Here is an 18,688-nt window from a genome sequence, read left to right on the forward strand (position 1 = left end):
GTTTCTAATCCTGGCTATGATGTCTTTATGAGATGAGCCAAGAACACAGAGATACCAAGAAGTGATGGCTGTCTTCCATTCGTCCTTCCTTCCTACCCTCTTTCCTTCTGATGATTCACTGATTCAATTAATAAATATTTATTGAGCTTTTATTATGATCTGGGTCCCATGGTAGGCACTGGGAATACTGTGGTGGGCAGGGTAAAAATAGTTCTTCCGCATCAAAGCTTATAGTGTAGGGCCAAGAGGCTTATTATCTAGTTGGAGTCCTGTGAATCAAGAAAGAACGTGTTGGGGGCGCCTGGGTAGCTCAGTCGGTTGAGCGTCTGACTTCAGGTCATGATCCCACAGCTCATGGGTTTGAGCCTCGTGTCTGGCTCTGTGCCGACAGCTCAGAGCCTGGAGCCTGCTTCGGATTCTGTGTCTCCCTCTCTCTTCCCCTACCCTGCTCGTGCTCTGTCTCTCTCTTTTTCAAATATAAATAAACACTTAAAAAGAAGAAGAAGAAGAACGTGTTGGTGAGTGTTTTGAACGCTCGGGGGAAGAGTCAGGATATAATTTCCAGGTGTACGTGTTAGCTCCCATAGGCACCTGCCCTAGTGGGCATTAAGACAGAGGACTGTGTTTGGCTTCCCAGAAGAGCAAGAGAAGAATTAACAGGAAAAAAAAAAAAAAAAGAGTTAATAGAACAGAGCCCTTCTGTGTCATACTTCACAAAAGCCGCACTTGATGTGGCAGTATGAACTCATTTCCACTTAAAGCCATAACCCTTTGTTACTTGAGTTCAAGTCAGGGAGGAAGGATCGTAGGTTCCTCCCAAAGGTTTTGAATTTATGCCACCAATCTGGTGCGTTTCTTAAGAAAGACCACCAGACCTTGTCTCTCCAGAATTCTCTCCCTGCCTGTAGGTGTCCTTCTGCCAACTTTGGAAAGCAGGCTTCTGACGGCCGGTGGGCTACGGGGCCCGGGTTTTGGAGCTCTCCAGCAGGCCCGCAGGGCTCCTGAGGGAACTGATACCTGCGGTCACCTGTGTGGGGTCAGTATATGCAGAGTGGGGCGGAGGCTTCTTTCTTCCCTAAGTCTTGCCAGCTTCAGGCCTCAGGATCCCTTCAAAGAGCGAGGTCAGGGAGGCCCCGCAGGTCACGGGAAAGCACACAGTGTTCTTCCTCTGTCCCTCCGGCAGGGCTGGGGTGGAGAGGGCAAAGGGCTGACAGAGGCATCTGCCCGTATCCAGAGTGGGAGGAGGACCCAGGACAGCATACTCCTGGGTGATGTTACTTTCACCCAGACCCTGACCTGTCCCTGCCTTCCTGGAGCTAATCAGCTGCCCGTTCAGTCCCCCGGGCTCCTAATCACTCGCTGTCGGATCAGGAGGAAATGGCCGGTGAGGAGGCCTGGTCGCTCAAACCACCCCCGCCCCCCTCCCCGCCCCGACCTCTTTAAGCGTGCTTGGAGCCCACAGTGACACTGGTTCAGCTGGGGAATGTGACCCACTTCCATGTCCCCTCCCACGTGGAGAGCTGGGTGGGAGGCTTTTGGAGACCAGCTCCAATTAAGGTTTTTTCAGGCCTGAGTATCTCCTGAGTGTCCCACCCACATGTTTCCTGCTGCTGGAACCCTGTGGTCCATGCCCCTGAGCTGAATAACAGCTCCAAGACAGATGAAGTCACCGCCTCGTCATCCCGCAGTCCTGGATTCTGCAGGCAGGGCTTCCTGTGGGGATCAGGATCCCCGTGGGTTCAGACACCTTTCGTGATGGGGGCCCCACCCTGGTTCTTCCTGCTAAATCATCAGGCAAACCAGAGACCCCATTTCCGAGGACATGGGTTACATGCCCTGACACCCCCACCCCCAACCCCTGCCCAGACCAGGGCCCCACGGCCCCCTGCCCCGGGCTGCCCCCGCTTCCCACAGACTCCTCCCCGCCATCATCCCTCACAGGATGTTCTTCTGCTGCGGGAATACGAACTGAAACATGTTTTGGACCTTCTAGGTTTCTTCTCTTTTCTTCAGGTAGAAAACATTTGAATGATTTTCGCTTTGTAATTTTGTTTCTCAGGTCGGGGGTAGGGATGGGGAGTGGAAGAAGGCTGATTTATAGCCATGAAGATGTGAATACTACCAAGATGACTGGGGGATTTTAAGTCGGTAAAGTGGTAGTTCCGAGCCCCTGAATGATCCAATCTTTTTTTTTTTTTTAATTTATTTATTTATTTTGAGAGAGAGAGCAGGGGAGGGGCAGAGAGAGGGGGACAGAGGATCCAAAGCAGGCTCTGCACCGACTGCAGAGAGCCCAATGTGAGGCTTGAACTCACACATCGTGAGAGCATGACCTGAGCCCAAGTTGGACGCTTAACCGACTGAGCCCCCCAGGCGCCCCTGCAATCTTATTTACAAAGGTCGGAGCAAAAGGTGGAAGGGAAACTGCCAAGGTCAGCTCGGGGAGGCAGTGGTCTCAGACCCATGTGAGTGCCATCGCTGAGCGTGCGTTCAGCTTCCTGACTGAGGCAGAGGGTCAGAGGGTGTGTTACCCCCTCCCCCCCCCCCCAGTCCGTCCCTGCTGTGGGCACTGCCCGGTGGCCTCTTCAGGCACGTGGCATTCCTCTGGCCGACCACTGGAGTTGCAGGAAGATGGGGAGCAGTGGTTTTTAGGAGGACACGGTGGGGCCTCTAAGCCCGGAGGCCGGCTGTGGGGTGTCTCTCCAGGGGCCTGGCTCTGCTCTCCTGCACGGAGCAGCCTTCTGGAGCTTACGGTAGAGCAGAGTCTGGCAGAAGTCCTTTATCCCTCGTGCCCCTCGCCTCACGTTCGCGGAGGTGGTGGCCCCCGCCTCCGGTCTCCGAGGGAGAGAAGAGGTTTGTGAGGCCTGACAGCTGGGACAGGGGAGCGCGGATGCTCAACACCAGGTACTTCCCGGGCCAGCCGGACCACCTAGAGGAAGAGCTGTCTTCTATTGTCCTCTTTCGACCCCATTTCACTTCCTTTAACAGAATATCACTCACTTCTTTTGGACTGGGTAATTTAGACAGAGTACAGAATTCAGAAGCCTCTGTGGTGAAAGCCTAGTCCGCCTTCCTGCCTGGAGTCCCAGCCCCAGAAGAGACCAGTGTCAGCCAGTGTCCTGTGCGTCTTAACCAGAGACACTCTACACGTGTACAAACGTACCATGCACACGCGTGATCACACACATGCCTGACAGGCCCTGGTTTTTCCCACTGTGATGCACAGCATTCTGCACCTTACCCCACACTAAATCCTGCAACTGGGGCACCTGGCCGGCTCAGTCGGAAGAGCGTGCAAGTCTTGATCTCTCGGTCGTGAGTTCGAGCCCCGCACTGGGTGTAGAGGTTACTTAAAGGAATAAATAAATAAAAACTTCAAAAAAAAATACTGGAACTCATTCTATACCAACACCATCATCGTTACATCAAGCTACTACCTCTCGAGCACTACCTGTGTGCTGAATATTGCTCTGTCTGCCCAACCCTAAGATCCAGAGTCTCATGCTCTACCAGCGGAGCCAGCCAGGCGCCCCATGTGTGCTACGTATTGTTAAAAGGGCTTTACTCATATTACTCATTCACTCCTCACAGAAATCCTGTGAACTAAGTACTGTTATTGTCCACAGTTTTGCAGACGAGTAAACTGAGGCACAGAGAAGTTAAATTACTTGTCTAAGGTCATTGAGAACTATCACCCATTTTAATGGTTCCGTGGCATTCTTCTGATTGGTTGTATTTTAATTTCTTAAAAGCAGTCTCCTATTGGTGAGCATTTACGTTTTCTGTCTTTTGTTACTATTAACAAGGAATATCTTTTTTTTTTTTTTTTTTTTTTTAATATTTACTTATTTCTGGGAGAGTGCAAGTGGGGGAAGGGGCGAAGAGAGGAGGACAGAGGATCCAAAGCGGGCTCTGCATTGACAGACTGACAGCAGAGAGCCCGATGGGGGGCTCAAACTCACGAACTGCGAGATCATGACCTGAGCCAAAGTCATGTTCAACCGGCTGAGCCACCCAGGTGCCCCAACAAGGAATATTCTTTTTTTTTTTTAAGTTGTTTTTAATCCTTGTTTATTTTTGAGAGAGAGAGAGCGCGCACTAGCAGCGGAGGGGCAGAGAGAGAGGGAAACACAGAATCTGAAGCAGGCTCCAGGCTCTGAGCTGTCAGCACAGAGCCTGATGCAGGGCTCGAACCCATGAACCACAAGTTCATGACCTGAGCTAAAGTCAATGCTTAACTAACCGAGCCCCCCAGGCGCCCCAGGGAATATTCTTATACACATATTTTTATGGGTTTGTCTAAGGGTGTGCAGAGGACAAATTCTAGCTGAGTTGCTAGAGCAAAGGGTGCATCTGATCAGATTTTCAGTATTGACAGATGCCCTCCATGGAGACGGTAACATTTTATATGCCCATTAAAATTGTACAAGAATACCTATTTCCCCCATCCCATGGCAGAAGTTGTCAAATTTTTTTGATTATTCCTAACCTGATAAGTTAGAGGTGGTAGATCATTAAAAAAAATTTTTTTTTAAACATTTATTTATTATTGAGAGACAGAGAAAGACAGAGCATGAGCAGGGGAGGGGCAGAGAGAGAGGAGACACAGAATCCGAAGCAGGCTCCAGGCTCTGAGCTGTCAGCACAGAGCCCAACGCGGGGCTCGAACTCACGAACCGTGAGATCATGACCTGAGCCGAAGTCGGATGCTTAACCAACTGAGCCACCCCGGCGCCCCAAGAGGTGGTATATCATTATAATTTTAATTTGCATTTTCCTTATGAGGAAAGAAGGGACTTTTTCATTTCATAGCTTTAAGAGCCATTTATGAACAACGTGTTATATTGCTTGCCCATTTCTTTCTTGGGTTGGCAGTCTTTTATTATTGATCTACAGGTGTTCTTTATATATTAAAAAAGTTTGTCCTGTGGCTGGACTAAATAATCAAAAGAATAATTACACATATTTCAACAATCTGTCATTATTCTCTTGATTATATCTTTCTATGCAGAGTTTTGATTTTTGTATGATCAAATTTTCAAATCTTTTATAATGTTTAGGTTTCATTTAATATTATTTTCTTCTCTCACCGTTTTCTTTTCCCGTGTTTTCACACAATATGCCTACTCTCTATTTTATTTTATTTTTTTAAATTTTTTTCTTAACGTTTATTTATTTTTGAGACAGAGAGAGACACAGCATGAACGGGGGAGGGGCAGAGAGAGAGGGAAACACAGAATCGGAAGCAGGCTCCAGGCTCTGAGCCATCGGCCCAGAGCCCGACGCGGGGCTCGAACTCGCGGACCGCGAGATCGTGACCTGAGCCGAAGTCGGACGCTTAACCGACTGAGCCACCCAGGTGCCCCACCTACTCTCTATTTTAGATATTTAAAGCTTTGCTCCATGACCAGTGGATCAAACCCAGAGGCACCAGAAACGGGGCAAGCCGGCATTGTGTGCCTCCAGTAGAGCACTGGCAACATCGGCTCTGATAGCTTCTTGCCAAACAGTTAGCCTTATTCTAATTCTAGGGAACAGTTGGGCGAATCCAGATTGTGGGATGTCCTAAAGACAACATTTCCTGGACTCTAAACAATGATCATGGCACGACAGACAAGGAGAAGCTGGTGAACCATTCCAGGCGAAGGGAGTTGAAAGAGCAGGGCATCAGATGCACCTGTGATTCCTCCATTGGATCCTGGATGGAAAACCAGTGCCAGCCAGGGCACCTGGCCGGCTCAGCTGGTGGAGCGCACAGCTCTTGATCTTGAAGTTGTGAGTTTGATCCCCACCCTGGGTGTAGAGATGACTTAAAAATAAAATCTTGAGGGCATGGCTGGGTGGCTCAGTCGGTTGAGCGTCCGATTCTTGATTTCAGCTCAGGTCATGATCTTGCGGTTCGTGAGTTCGAGCCCCTCATTGGGCTCTGCACTGGCAGCGAGGAGCCTGCTTGGGATTCTCTCTCTCTCTCTCTCTCTCTCTCTCTCTCTCTCTCTCTTTCTCTGTGTCTCTCTGTCCCTCCCTTGCTCATGTTCTCTCTCTCTCTTTCTCAAAACAAATAAATTTATTTAAAATAAATAAATAATAAAATAAAATCTTGGAAGGAAAGAAGGAGGAAAGAAAGCGGGAAGGAAGGAAGAAAAACAGTGATGGCCAAAGTGAGGGTCAGGGGAGCTGAGGAAACTGGAACATGGGTGTGCATGAGAGAATACTACTGGGTCGATATTATGTTCCTTGGGGGTGCAAATAATGTTCCTTGGGGGTCCTGGTTATATGTAGGAGGATGGCCTTAGGAGACAGCCATGAGACATTTAGCAAAGTGTCGTGATATCTGCAACTCACTTTCAAATGGCTCGGGAAGAAGACCATCCCTGTATACCCACAACACGGAGAAGCATGAAACAAACGTGGCGAATGGTAACGAGCAGTGCCTCTCGGGGCAGGTTTTGGGATGTTCCCTGTACTATTTCTTTCAGCTTTTTTGAAACTTTTCACCAGAAAAGGGTGAGGAGAAAAACCCCCCATCTTTGTTCCATCTGGAATCTATTTTGGTTCGGTTCCCTTGGCTTTGCCTGGCTCTCCTGGGTTATCATCCTGGATTTCTGGCTTCTTTGCCCTTCTTTTCCAGGATGCACAGTTGTCTGTTTCTCTTTCTCTTAGGAACCTCCCTTTTAGGTGAGTTATTCTTTTCTGCACTTGGAAATTTTTATGACCTAGGATCTTTCTGGCAGGCTTACGTGATTCTAGAAGCAGGTGGGCAGCGGTGTGCACTGTATTCTTGTTTCTACATTGCTCCAAGTAAATTTGCGAGGAAGTTTAGTTCTCTGAGACTGAAAGCCTTAATCCTCGGGGATACCATCAAATGAGTACGTAGCATCATTAACCTTTCTCTCAGCGAAACTTGAGAGAAGCTTTTTCTTCTCAGCCGAGAGTTTTTCAAGAGGTCAGCTTCTGCTTGCGTTATGTGGCTGTGGGCTTGTAAAAGAGTCTTGTGTCTCATTTTACGAAACGTGACGGTCTTAGGTGAGTAAGCTGGCCTGTAAAACCAGGAGCCTTTTTGCCAGGGGAGTGGTAACGAGCCAGTTTTGCTGGGAGCTTCTGCTCCTCGTCCGTGGCTTGGTGACTAATGGTTTTGTGGCTTTGGGAATGAAGGGTGTCATTACAAACGGATGATGGGGATTTGGCTGCTAAACCGGATTATCTGGGTGTGCCTGGTCTGGGCGTCGATGCCTACACCCGTTGGGAATGGGGACAGTTTCTTTTTCAGAGCCCTCACGTGGACCCCAGCAGCCTCCGATCCATTTCGGTCCACTCTTCTGAGCTTCTCCATGGTGGCCTTGGCCCTGAGCAAACCCTCTAGGTGACTGTGGGTGGATTCCTGTTGCGTTAGGTGGTTTGTCTTCCCACCTCCTGGGAGCGCGTGTATTTTCCCTGGAAATGCCTTGCCTCTCCGTGGTTGCCCTCAGGCTGGAGTTCTGTGGCCCACTTGAAGTCCTTATCTTCATATTGCACCCCCCCACACACACACACACACACACACTCCCCGGCGAGTTGATGGAATAAACGCATGTGGATTCTGGAGTTGTCTTTGTTTAAAATATTTTTGTTTTTTTGAGTATCAGCTTGTCCAACATTTAGAGAGGGAGGAAACTGAGTCTCAGCAGCCTTTTGTGGGGAGGCTTCCTCCTTCCTTGGATTATTTCATTGTTCAGAGGTAGCCGGGGGGAAAGGAGAGGGAAGGTCACTGCCTGCGGAATAGAGCAGCAGTTATCCAAACAGAGTGGCTCCCGGGATGTGTGGGTATCATGAACCCTTGCAATTTGTAGCAATGGTATGTGCATGGTTTTGAGGCAAACAAACATACCTATACTTTATGCAAATGAGCACACACCTATGTGGAAAACCTACAGGAAAGAGGAGGCAGTGATCCTCAACCTTATTTTCTAGAGAGTTTATAGGAAGAATTTCCACCCAGGAGGCCATGCCCGGATCCTGCCAGCTAGATCCCGAGGATAGTCATCTCCAGAGCTGGATGGTGAGGAGGGGGCCGGCTCTGGAAGCCAGGAGGCTGCCAGCCTGCCGCCTCTGGGGGCACAACTAGGGGGACTGAGCCCTCGCCCTGCAGGCCAACCCTATTGATTTAATGACCTAATTCTCCCAACAGGAAGTTGGAGGCCTTCCTGGCCCTGGGATTCTGAGGGGATGCAGTGAACTCATTCAGGAAGCTGATTTATTTGAACCAATTATAAGAGACTTTAATGGAGGGAAGGGATGGAGAGCGGAGGCAAAGGGAGCAGAGTGGGAGAGGGTGGCGCCCCGGGGAGGGAGAGGGCAGCCGGGGCCATGCTTGGGTCTGCCTCTTAGAACAAGGCTTGTCCCTACCCTAACGAGGGGGGCATAAACGTGTCCATATGTTTCTGCGCGAGGGGACCCTGTGCAGCTCTTGATAAATAAACAGCACTGTCAGTTTTTCCCTTTCTATTTAAAAAAATTTGGGGGGGGGGGTCGCCTGGGTGGCTCAGTCGGTTGAGTGTCTGACTTCGGCTCAGGTCATGATCTCACGGTCTGTGAGTTCGAGCCCCGCGCCGGGCTCTGTGCTGGCAGCTCGGAGCCTGGAGCCTGCTTTGGATTCTGTGTCTCCCTCTCTCTCTGCCCCTCCCCTGCTTGCACTCTGTCTCTGCCTCTCTCTCAAAAATAAATAAACATTGGGGCGCCTGGGTGGCTCAGTCGGTTGGGCGTCGGGCTTCGGCTCAGGTCATGATCTCACAGTCCGTGGGTTTGAGCCCCACGTCGGGCTCTGTGCTGACAGCTCGGGGCCTGGAGCCTGCTTGGATTCTGTGTCTCCCTCTCTCTCTGCCCCTCCCCCTCTCATGCTCTGTCTGTCTCTCTCTCTCTCTGTGTCAAAAATAAACTTAAAAAAAATTTTTTTTTTTTAAATTTTAAAGTTGAAAATTTCCCAACTTAATTAAATATTTAAAATGGTGACTCTGCAAAAATCGACATAGCTGTGGGCCGTGAGGTTGACGAGGCTTCCATGGGTTGAAATCCTGGCCTCCTTCTCTGGCGGTTGACACGAGGGCCGTGAAACCTCCCTGCCAGGCCCCAGTTCTGTCCCTCAGAAGACTGACCGGCCATGCAAAGTGAGCTTTCCCCTTTCCCCGGGTGAAGGGGGGCAGCGTGGACAGCAAGCGGGGGCGGGGGGCACCTGAGATGTTGACCAAGGTCACAGGAGAGAAGAAGGGTCCTGCCTTCCGTCGGCAGCTTGCAGGGGGCGGCTTCCAACACTGCCAGGTGCTCGGCACGCAGTGAGGGTCATCCGACCTGGGAGACCTGGTGCCCGGGAGCGGGGCGAGTGCGCCCGCACCCGTGTGAGAACTGAAGCTTCCAGCTCCTACGTTCACTTATAAATAGACATTACCCACCCCCTGGAACCTGCCGGAGGCCGAGGGTCACGAATCTGACTGAATCAGAGGAAGATCCGGAGCCAGGTTTTATAGGCGCTCTGGTTCCTGACTTAAGGTCTCCGGCTCCAGCTTGGCCAGGTTTCAGGGCTCCAGCTGTTCTCTGGGAAGAAAAAATAATCTTTTAAAATTAGGTCAAAAGATGCCTTTTTCCTTCTGTCCTCAGTCCCCTATTGTGCGAAGAGAAAACCACCACCACCACCTGCATATCCCTGGGTCAGAACCACAGCCTAGTGGCTGGGGAGTGTCCCCCCTGCAGCTGCAGAAACTTCCTGGGGTTGTGGCCCCGCATTCCCTTCCTGTTTGCATTGTTCTCAGCTGAACCTCAAGAGGCTGTCAGAGCAGGCCTGCCAGGTACTCTTTCTTAGCCATAAAAAGGGGGGTTTCACTAGGCGCAGGACTTGAAGAGACCGCAGTCTCTGAGTAACTTTTTTTTTTTAATCAATCAGGCCGAAATATAGGAGACGTTTTTAAGCCAGAATTTCTAAACAGATGCCTTGTATCGGTGCAGTCACACCAACATTCTATGGCATGAACACACAGGCCCCTTCCATCCCTCCATGTCTCAGATTCCCCGAGGTGAGGGTCTTGAGGCTGGGGCCTCCTTTGCGGTTCCCAAGTGAATCCCGGGCGGCACCGTTGAATCCATCCAGACTCTTCAGCACACAGCCCTCAGCCTGCAGGCTCTTCGAGGGTCCACAGAAATACTGGAGACTGAAGAAAAAGCATCAGCCCCTTCTGTGAGTTGCAGAAGAATTATGTGTGGTGAGACGTGTGGGTTCATTTTAACCTCTCTGTAGAAGGCCGCTTCCAGTCTGGAGGTGGGGACAGCGGGGGCTGTGCTGGGGGCGGCGACAGGCGGCGCTGTGAGCTGAGAAACCTGGGCAGGTGTGCAAACACAGGCCTCAGGGCAGCCCAGAGCAGAGAACAGCACTCTTCCGGAAAGGGCATTCCGGGCCAAGGGACCGGCGGCTGCTGAGGCCCAGAGGTGTCGAAGGGGCCCGGTGCGGCTGATAACTCCTGGGTGGCCCTGAGTGGACGTGGGGGCTCGAGAGTGCCTTGTGGAGGGCTGCCACGGGCATCCTAGGGTGTTCGGCATCATCCCTGGCCCCTACCCACCAGGATCCTCCCAGTTATGACATGACGATCAGAACCATCTCCAGACATGGCCAGATGCCCCCCGACGAGGACCCCCGCTGCCCCCCCCCCCCCCCCCCCCCGTCAACCACCTGCCGCGGCCCAAGGGTGGAGTGGAGGGGGCCCTTGCTTCTCACCTCCTGTCCAGCATGCAGGTCTCCGGGGAGCTCTCTTGGGACAGGTCTGGGCCTGTCCCAAAGTCCTTTTGGTTTATACGACATGCCCGCAGGTGCCACGTGTGAGTGGCCCGCAGGCCGAGCTCTGAGGGGGAGTCATCATGGAGGGAGGAAGCACCCCCACACCCCTGAGGCCCTCCTGGTGCTTCCGAGGCCCTCCTGGGCTGCCTTCCCAGCCTAACTGGGCTTTGATGCAGTTTGATGCCTTCACCATGGTCCTCAGGACAGCTGGGCGGGGTGTCTGTGCTCTGTTTGTTGTTGGGTTGTTTTGAATCGAGTTACGTGCATTCGATTTTAATGCCGCAGGAACCTTCACGAAGGGCCTTCATCAGAGCGGTCTGCACCTGGAACAGGATGCGGCAGCCGCGTTGGCTGAAGGGCGGGTGTTTGGAGGTGTTTGGAGGGTGAACTTCAAGAATTCAGAATCACTTCTGCGCCCACGGGCCTGCGGCCAGAGAGGAGCAGGCTCACCTGTACTGGGGCCTCAGAGCCGGTCCCCACAGCAGCGGGTGGGGCCACACGCAGCTCTCGGCACATCAGGGGGCCTTCCCTGGGCACTGGGGGGGGGCCCTCCGACCGCCTTGCCTTACCGTTTCCTCGTGGCTTTCCAGCGTTTTCCCAACCTTGTAATCTTGATTTCCAATCTGCAGAGAAGTTGAAATAGTAGTGAACTATGCCCTTTACCTAGTTTCACCAGTGTTAACTTTTTGCCATATTTGCTCACGCACTGTCTCTGTGCACACTCACTCACACACACACACACACACACACACATCTTTCTCCTGAACCATTTCGGAGTAAGCGGCAAACATTGAGACATCTCATCCTTAAACACCTCAGCCTGTATCCCTTAAGGACCAGGATATTTTCCAGCGTAACCGAGATAAAATCACATTCAACACACACACCATTGATGCAATACCATTATCTAATCAATACCCCCTAGTAAATTTTCCCTAATTGCCCAATAATGGCCTTGATGAATCCATTCCCCCCCCCCCCCCAGGATCCCATCGAGGACTATTCACTGTGTTTAGTTGTTATGCTGCATTATCTTATTTTCTGATCAGCAGGAGTTGGGGGAGGGGTGGTGACTGCCTGTCTTTTTCTCTGCAAAGTGGATTTTCATTTTCATTTCAGTTAAAATGGCTGATGTTTCTCCCAACTCCTGAGCCAGAAGGGGCTGACAGGCTGGAAGGAACTCATGCATTCAAATCCAGGCCCTGTCACTTACTAGCTTCGCGGCCTTGAGCAGGGTACTTACCATCCCTGAGCCACAGTTGTCTTATCTATGAAATGGGAATAATTCTTACCTCCCAGGCTTGTTGCAAGGACTAAAATTGAACAAGACAATGTGATGAATGTGACTGACATTGTGCCTGGCCCTTAGAGAATGTTCCAGCGACAGCAATAGGTACCATTATTGTTCTGCCACATAGCCTGGCTTCACAGAGCAGGAAGGAGCTTTGGGTCAGGTTTGAACTTGGGTTGGCGACCTCAGGACGAATTCCTCATCCCAGGATCATCCCCTAAGAAGGATGCCTCGTCCCACAAACTCCCTGACTGGCCAGAGCTGCCATTAGACCTGTTTTGCTCAGGCTGGTGGAACAGGGTTCAAGAACGCCGAGGCTGGCTCTGGATGGAGGAAGCTGAAATGTGGAATTTATTAATTAAGGCAGTTGCTAATGAGGCCCCAGAGTCCGGGAGGTTGCAGTTTAATTACCGAGAGCAGAGCTTGTGGAAATCCTCTCTGGTGCCCCAGTTTTGATGTCGCTGAGGGTCTGAGCCGCCGCCCGGTGTGGAGACCAGGCTCAGTGCTCCCTCCCTCTCCTTGGCCCTGAGTGCTTTTTACCCACTCACTTGTATCCTGCATAGCAATGGAGCATAGTGGTTCAGAGCTCGGGCGATCTGGGTTCGAATCCTGTCCCAGTACCGAGTAGGACTGGCTGAGTGATCACTGGGTGATCCCTGCAGCCCCGTGTCCTCATTTGTAAAACCTTATAGGGATGTCTGTTGTGAAGACTGAAGGTCTCGTGTACAGGATGGGGTGAACACAGCACTTGGCCCATAGTTGAAATGTGCGTCAACTCTTTCTTTAAAGGAACTCTCAACCAGGGGTGTGTTTTGCCTCCCAAGGAACACATGGCAGTGTCTGGACACATTTTTGGTTGCCACAGCCAAGGGGGAGGTGCGGCCGGCATCTGGTGGATAGGGCCCAGGGATGCTGCTAGGTATCCCACGATGCACCGGGCAGCCCTCACAACAAAGAATTCCAGAATCTCGATAGCGCCAAGGTTGGGAGGCTCTGCTCTAAAGCATCCCTGGTGATTCAGGGCAGCATGTGGGACATGGAGGTGGGGTCTTGCACCACCACCCCCCCACCCCGTAGCTCTTTGCATCGTCATTCCTTTGAGCCCGCTGGAGGCCGATGGGTGAACTGGGAGGGAAGGGGGAGGAAAGGAAGCCGGGTATTTTAAACTTTTGAATTCTTGCTGTTTAGTCTTCTTCCCACCCCCCCGTTCTCTGACAAAGATATCACTCACTAGGATGCCCGGTGGCTCTGTTGGTTGAGGGTGTGACTCTGGATTTTGGCTCAGGTCACGATCTCACGGTTCAGGGGATCGAGCCCCTTCTCTCTCTCTCTCCCTGTCCGCTGCTCCCTGGCTCGCTCTCTTTCTCTCTGTCTCTCAAAATAAATAAATAAGCTTGACAAAAATCACTTACGTCGTGTATATCACCTTACGTGTTTATTGAGTATCTGCCGTGCACCGGGTCTGGTGCCTTGCGCTCTCTCTGTGTGTCCTCTCATTTTCACAGCCAGCCTGTGAGGCAGGTACCATTACCATCCCCATTGTACAGATAAAGAAACTGAGGCTTATTGATGGGAAGGCTCTAAACTGTCTGAAATTCAGCCCCTGGTCCTTTCCCAAAACTCCTCCACCTGTGTCTCCCCATCTTACTGGACAGGGGCCCCCAGGCCTGGGAGTCCCCACCCGGTGCCTGCCCCCACTGCGTGCCTCACCCGCCGGCCCTCCTGATGTCCTGCCCACTCCTGTTGCCTGGATCCCCGCCACGGCCTCGCCCTGCTTCCACCTTCACGGCCTCTTCTCCGTGTCTGAGTCGGACCCAAGTCAGATGGGGCCATGCCTCTAACTCACTGCCTTTACTTACAGGTCAAGGGCAGGTTTTCCAGAGGCCTCCTCTGTCCTAGTAATCCGCTGCGCTGCGCCCCTTGCGTGGTTCCTTTCCCGTGGCCCTCCTCGCTGTTCCTGCAGCACACCCTACCCCGGGGCCTCCGTCCAGCTCTGCTCTGGGCTCCCACGGCTCACTCCGTCACCTTGTCCAGGCTCTGCTCAGGAAGGCCCACCTGGCCACCCCACGCTCCTGGTCCCCTCCCCCAGCTCCATTTTTTTTTTTTTAATCTATTTTAGCACCTGTCGGTCACCTTCTTCCGTTCGCACTGTATTATTTCCCATTGATTTGATTTTTATTTTGTTTTGCCTGCTCTCCTCTCTCACCAGACTACGTAGGGATTTTTGACTGTATTTTCACTGATCTATCCCAATGCGTACTACGTGCTCCATACACTTGTTGATTGAATGACTCCCCCCCCCCCCCCCCACCGCCCTGGCCACTTGGCAGGAAGCTCAGTCGGCAGGATGCTAATTCTTCACCTCCGGGCATGATGCCCCTCCGTCCAGGGCACAGTGTCTCCCAGAGCAATCGGTCACCACGTTGTGGCTGTTTCTCCAGAACACTGCAGATGGTCACTTTGGTAGCAGCTTTATCTACAGGACGGCCTGCTCTACTCCGCAGGGCCCGGGGGCTTCTCCGCGGCCCGTGGAGGCCAGGCCTCGGGGACCTTGGCCAGCTCGCCTCCCACGCCCCTTCCTGCAGCCACAGGGGCGTCCGTGCTCTCGCACGGCTCCCATCCTGCAGTTCCCCCTGTGCCCACGCCGCCCATCCTCGCTGTCCCTTCTGTCACCCCCCGGCCCAAGCCCCCGCTCTCTCCTGGTCCAGCTCGGCCCCGGCCTCTCTTCCCGCGGCAGCTGCACTGTCTCGTGAAGCTCAGACTCTTACCTGAGCCCCCTCTGCTTGACCGCCTCTCCTCACCCCTTGCGGGACCCACCCACGTGGTCCAGTCCCAGCCCACCTTGACACCTCTCACCCGACACCTTCTCTCTCAGGGTTTTTTAAAGACCAAATCTTTTCCTGCTTCGGGACCTTTATGTGTGCGTGCCCCCCCACCCAGCTCCTCCTCGCCGTTCAGGTGCCAGCTCAGGGGTCACTTCCTCGGCTGCCTCCCCTCCCGCCTAGGTCAGGCTCCCAGATGCACGTCCTCGAGGCCCCTTGCGCTCGCCTGTCGTGCCGTTTACCCGGGTATGGCTTAAGATCCACCTCCTCCTCACTTGCCACAAGCAGATCACAGCTCTTGTGCTCACCTGTGTGTCTTCAGCGCCTAGCACAGGGCCTGGCATATAGTAGATGCTCAATAATTGCCCAGAGACCATCCCGGCGCCTTCAGTGCCCTTCTCCTTCCTCTCCACCAGCAAACTCCTGTTCATCCTTCGAGACCCAGCTCCAGTTTCCTCTCCCTGGTGCTCTTGGCAGCCGGTCCCCCGTCCTGTGTGTTGTCGCAGAGCTTTGCACCTCCCTTACTCTGCACTTACTACCCCGGGTCAGAGCCCTGGGTCTTTTCCTGGCGCTCCTGAGCTGCGCGGGCGACAGTGCTGGGCACGGTATATCACCGGCAGTTGGCACTCTGGACGTGTTTGGGTCTTGGCCTGACGCACCTCTTTGGCTCGTCGCTTACGGTTGCAGTCGTTTTCCGTCTGCTTTGTGTAGTGTGAGTTCCTCAGCCACTCGGTCACTTCCTGGAAGGCAGGCTCAGTGTCACGGCCCCACTTTTTGCGTCTCCTATTCCAGGAGCCTGACACGGGGCTGTGCACACCTAGAAGGGTTTTAGTAAACCCTCCTTTTTATTTAATTTAATTATCTTATTTATTGAAAAAATTTTTTAATATTTATTTTTGAGAAAGAGAGAGAGAGAGTGCGAGCCGGGGAGAGAGGGAGGGAGACACAGAATCCGAAGCAGGCTCCAGGCTCTGAGCTGTCAGCACAGACCCTGACGTGGGGCTTAACCCACGAACCGCGAGATCATGACCTGAGCCGAAGTCGGAAGCTTAACCGACTGAACCACCCAGGCGCCCCTTATTTTTTGTTTTAGAGAGAGAAAGCAGGGGAGGGGGCAGAGGGAGAGGGAGAGAGAATCTTAGGCAGAGCATGGAGCCCACCCGACACGGGGCTCAATCCCACGACCCTGGGATTGTGACCTGAACCAAAATCAAGAGTTGGACACTCGACAGACTGAGCTACCCAGGCACCCCAGTGAATCCTTCTTGAGTCTATGTCATATCTACATTTATTTATTTACTATTATTTTTAAATGTCGTGTCTACTTAAGTTTGTAGGGGCCTTGGCAGTTTTGGGAGGCACCTTGGCATCTTTTTTCTCATTCTGGAACATCTTTATAATTTGTGGGACCCAGTGCAGGGGCCCTTGTTCAAAAAGTAGTGAGGGGCGCCTGGGTGGCGCAGTCGGTTAGGCGTCCGACTTCAGCCAGGTCACGATCTCGCGGTCCGTGAGTTCGAGCCCCGCGTCAGGCTCTGGGCCGATGGCTCGGAGCCTGGAGCCTGTTTCCGATTCTGTGTCTCCCTCTCTCTCTGCCCCTCCCCCGTTCATGCTCTGTCTCTCTCTGTCCCAAAAATAAAAATAAAAAATGTTGAAAAAAAAAAAAAAATTTCAAAAAGTAGTGAGCATTTCAAGACTGTGATAGCAGAGGTTTAGACCAAGGGTGGGGCTTCTAGGCCTCAGCTCATGAAGCCGGCCCTGATCTCATTGTACCCAACGAGGGAAGATACGGTAGATAGAGCCCATGATTTCCTTTTTACAGATGGCAAAATGAAGGGCCCAAAGGGCAGGGACCAACCTCAGTTGTGCAGCTGATCGGAAACAGTTCTGCTCCTGGAGCACGCTGACTGTCTTATCCTGGCTCAGGGGCCCCCACAACTTTGAGCCTCAATTTCCTCCTCTGTAAAATGGGGGCATCGACCTGATCCTAAAATGGCAGCTACAACAGCTGGAGGTGAATCCCTGGACGGTCCCGTCGGGAACATCACCTCAGCTTGTGGATGCCTTCCCCCTAAAGTCACAAATACAAAGTTCTTCTCTGCTTCTGGGAAGGGCCCGAGTCCTACAGACAGTAGGAGGCTAATTGGCTTTTGTGGTAGTTGAAGAAATTAAAGCCCTCAGGAGTGGAAGAAGGCTGTCTTCTCATCTCTTTTTGAAGGAATGTGGGCACTTGGGTGGAAGTTTCCCCAGGGAGCCTTGGTATTTTGATGCTTTGATATCTAGAGGGACGAAAGAGAATTAATCGCTATAGATGCCCGTTCCCACAGGGGTAGTCTGAGGGTGGAGGGAGTGGCAGGAGTGGGTGACAGGTCCTCCATCCGAGGGCTATTGCTGGTTGAAGAGAGACCCAGACTAGAGGCCAGAGGTTTGAGCAGCATCTACCTGTAGGGGAGGCTTTGGAAATCTCACTTTCTCTGGAAAACACGTTTTCTTCAGCCCCTTGGGTTAGTGAGCCTCTCTCTTTGCTGAAAGACAGTGGAAGAGGGGTGTGGCTGCTCCCCGAGGTCCTGCACCTCCCTTACAACAGGTTGCTCCAAGTGTTGGCCTCAGATCTGTGTCCTCACAGCGGGGCTGAAAGCTGGGGGTCCGCCTGTAACCAGGGACTCCGAGGTCAGTGCGCACAGCACAGGAGGTGACCGGGCCAGAGCGGCCGGGCACCACTCCCCAGTGCCCCCACCTGCCTCTGGCCGTGCTCCTGCCAGGGGAACCTGCAAAGGGCCCGAACGGTGAGGTTGTGTGCCAGGGGGCAAAAGAGGAGAAGGAGAAGGCAGCGTTCTTTGATTCCTGCAAGAGGTGTGTTTGGGGCCAGTAGACCTGTGGCCAGGCGCTAGGTTGTAAATGACCCGCAACTGTGTTTTATGTTTTGTGGGGGGGTGAGTTTATGTTCACACATGCAGCTACAGGTGCTCGCCGAGCACAGGACAGACGTAAATGCGTGTCCGAGCACAGAGCAGGTGGAGCCCGGGCTGTTTGGTGGGTGGGACGCCTTCTCGTGCAGGTTCAGGACTTGCCCATCAGCTGCCCTGGAGTGACTCACCCCGGTGACAACGTCTCTGAGCACAGCTCTCAGTTGGACTTGGTGACTAACCCAAGGAAGGAGGGTGCGTGGTGACCTGCTTCAGCCAGAAATGACAGGCGGGCATTAGCTGCGCTCAGCACCTTATCCCAGAGCCGTTGGTGCGGGTTCCCTGGGCCGGCCAGACACACAGGTATTTCTGGACCGCGACAGAACCCGTTGCCATGCGCTTCCTGCCAGTGCCGGGTCCCCATCAGCGTGGGGCGTGGGCTCCCACTTCGGGCCCTCCCGGCTCCTCCCGTGACCCGTGTTCTGTGTTTCCACAGGGCCGCACCTGCCTATTTCTCCCGGCCACAGCCCGCCCCGCACAGTTGAGCTGCTGTTTGCCTGAAGTTAATTTCCAGAGGCAGGTAAGGACCCCAGGGGAGGGGCTTCTGGTAACGGGCCTTAGAGCAGTGCTGGCTGGGGAGCAGGCCTCGGGGCCGGGCTGTGGGAGCTCATCTCGCTTCCTTCCCCGCAGTGCCTGATCCTGGCTCATGTCTGCAGCCCGCGTGGGTTCTTCCCGTCAGGGCTGTGCTACCGCTCTGTCGCTTAGGCTAAGATGTGTACAGTCTCTGAATTAATATCGCGTGTTAAGTTCTGGGAATCACAATGATACATTGTAATTTTATGCAACGTGAACATTGTATAAATGTATATGTACATTT

At 52.8% G+C, this 18,688-nt stretch overlaps 1 protein-coding gene across 2 annotated transcripts in view; it reads left to right on the forward strand.

Moving 5' to 3' along the window:
* The window catches only part of CTNNBIP1 (catenin beta interacting protein 1), a 52,555-nt gene that overhangs the window by 6,322 nt on the left and 27,545 nt on the right, over window positions 1-18,688 (forward strand). The window contains exons 1-2 of one of the 2 annotated variants that reach the window (XM_058719168.1): window positions 16,589-18,174; window positions 18,308-18,391. The gene's annotated coding sequence lies outside the window, so the exon portion shown is untranslated. Of the gene's footprint in view, window positions 1-16,588; window positions 18,175-18,307; window positions 18,392-18,688 lie in introns of those variants that run through there. The other variant, XM_058719169.1, reaches the window with a different exon arrangement.

The sequence above is a fragment of the Neofelis nebulosa genome, chromosome 2, assembly GCF_028018385.1.
Source record: "Neofelis nebulosa isolate mNeoNeb1 chromosome 2, mNeoNeb1.pri, whole genome shotgun sequence".
NCBI classification, from domain to species: domain Eukaryota; kingdom Metazoa; phylum Chordata; class Mammalia; order Carnivora; family Felidae; genus Neofelis; species Neofelis nebulosa.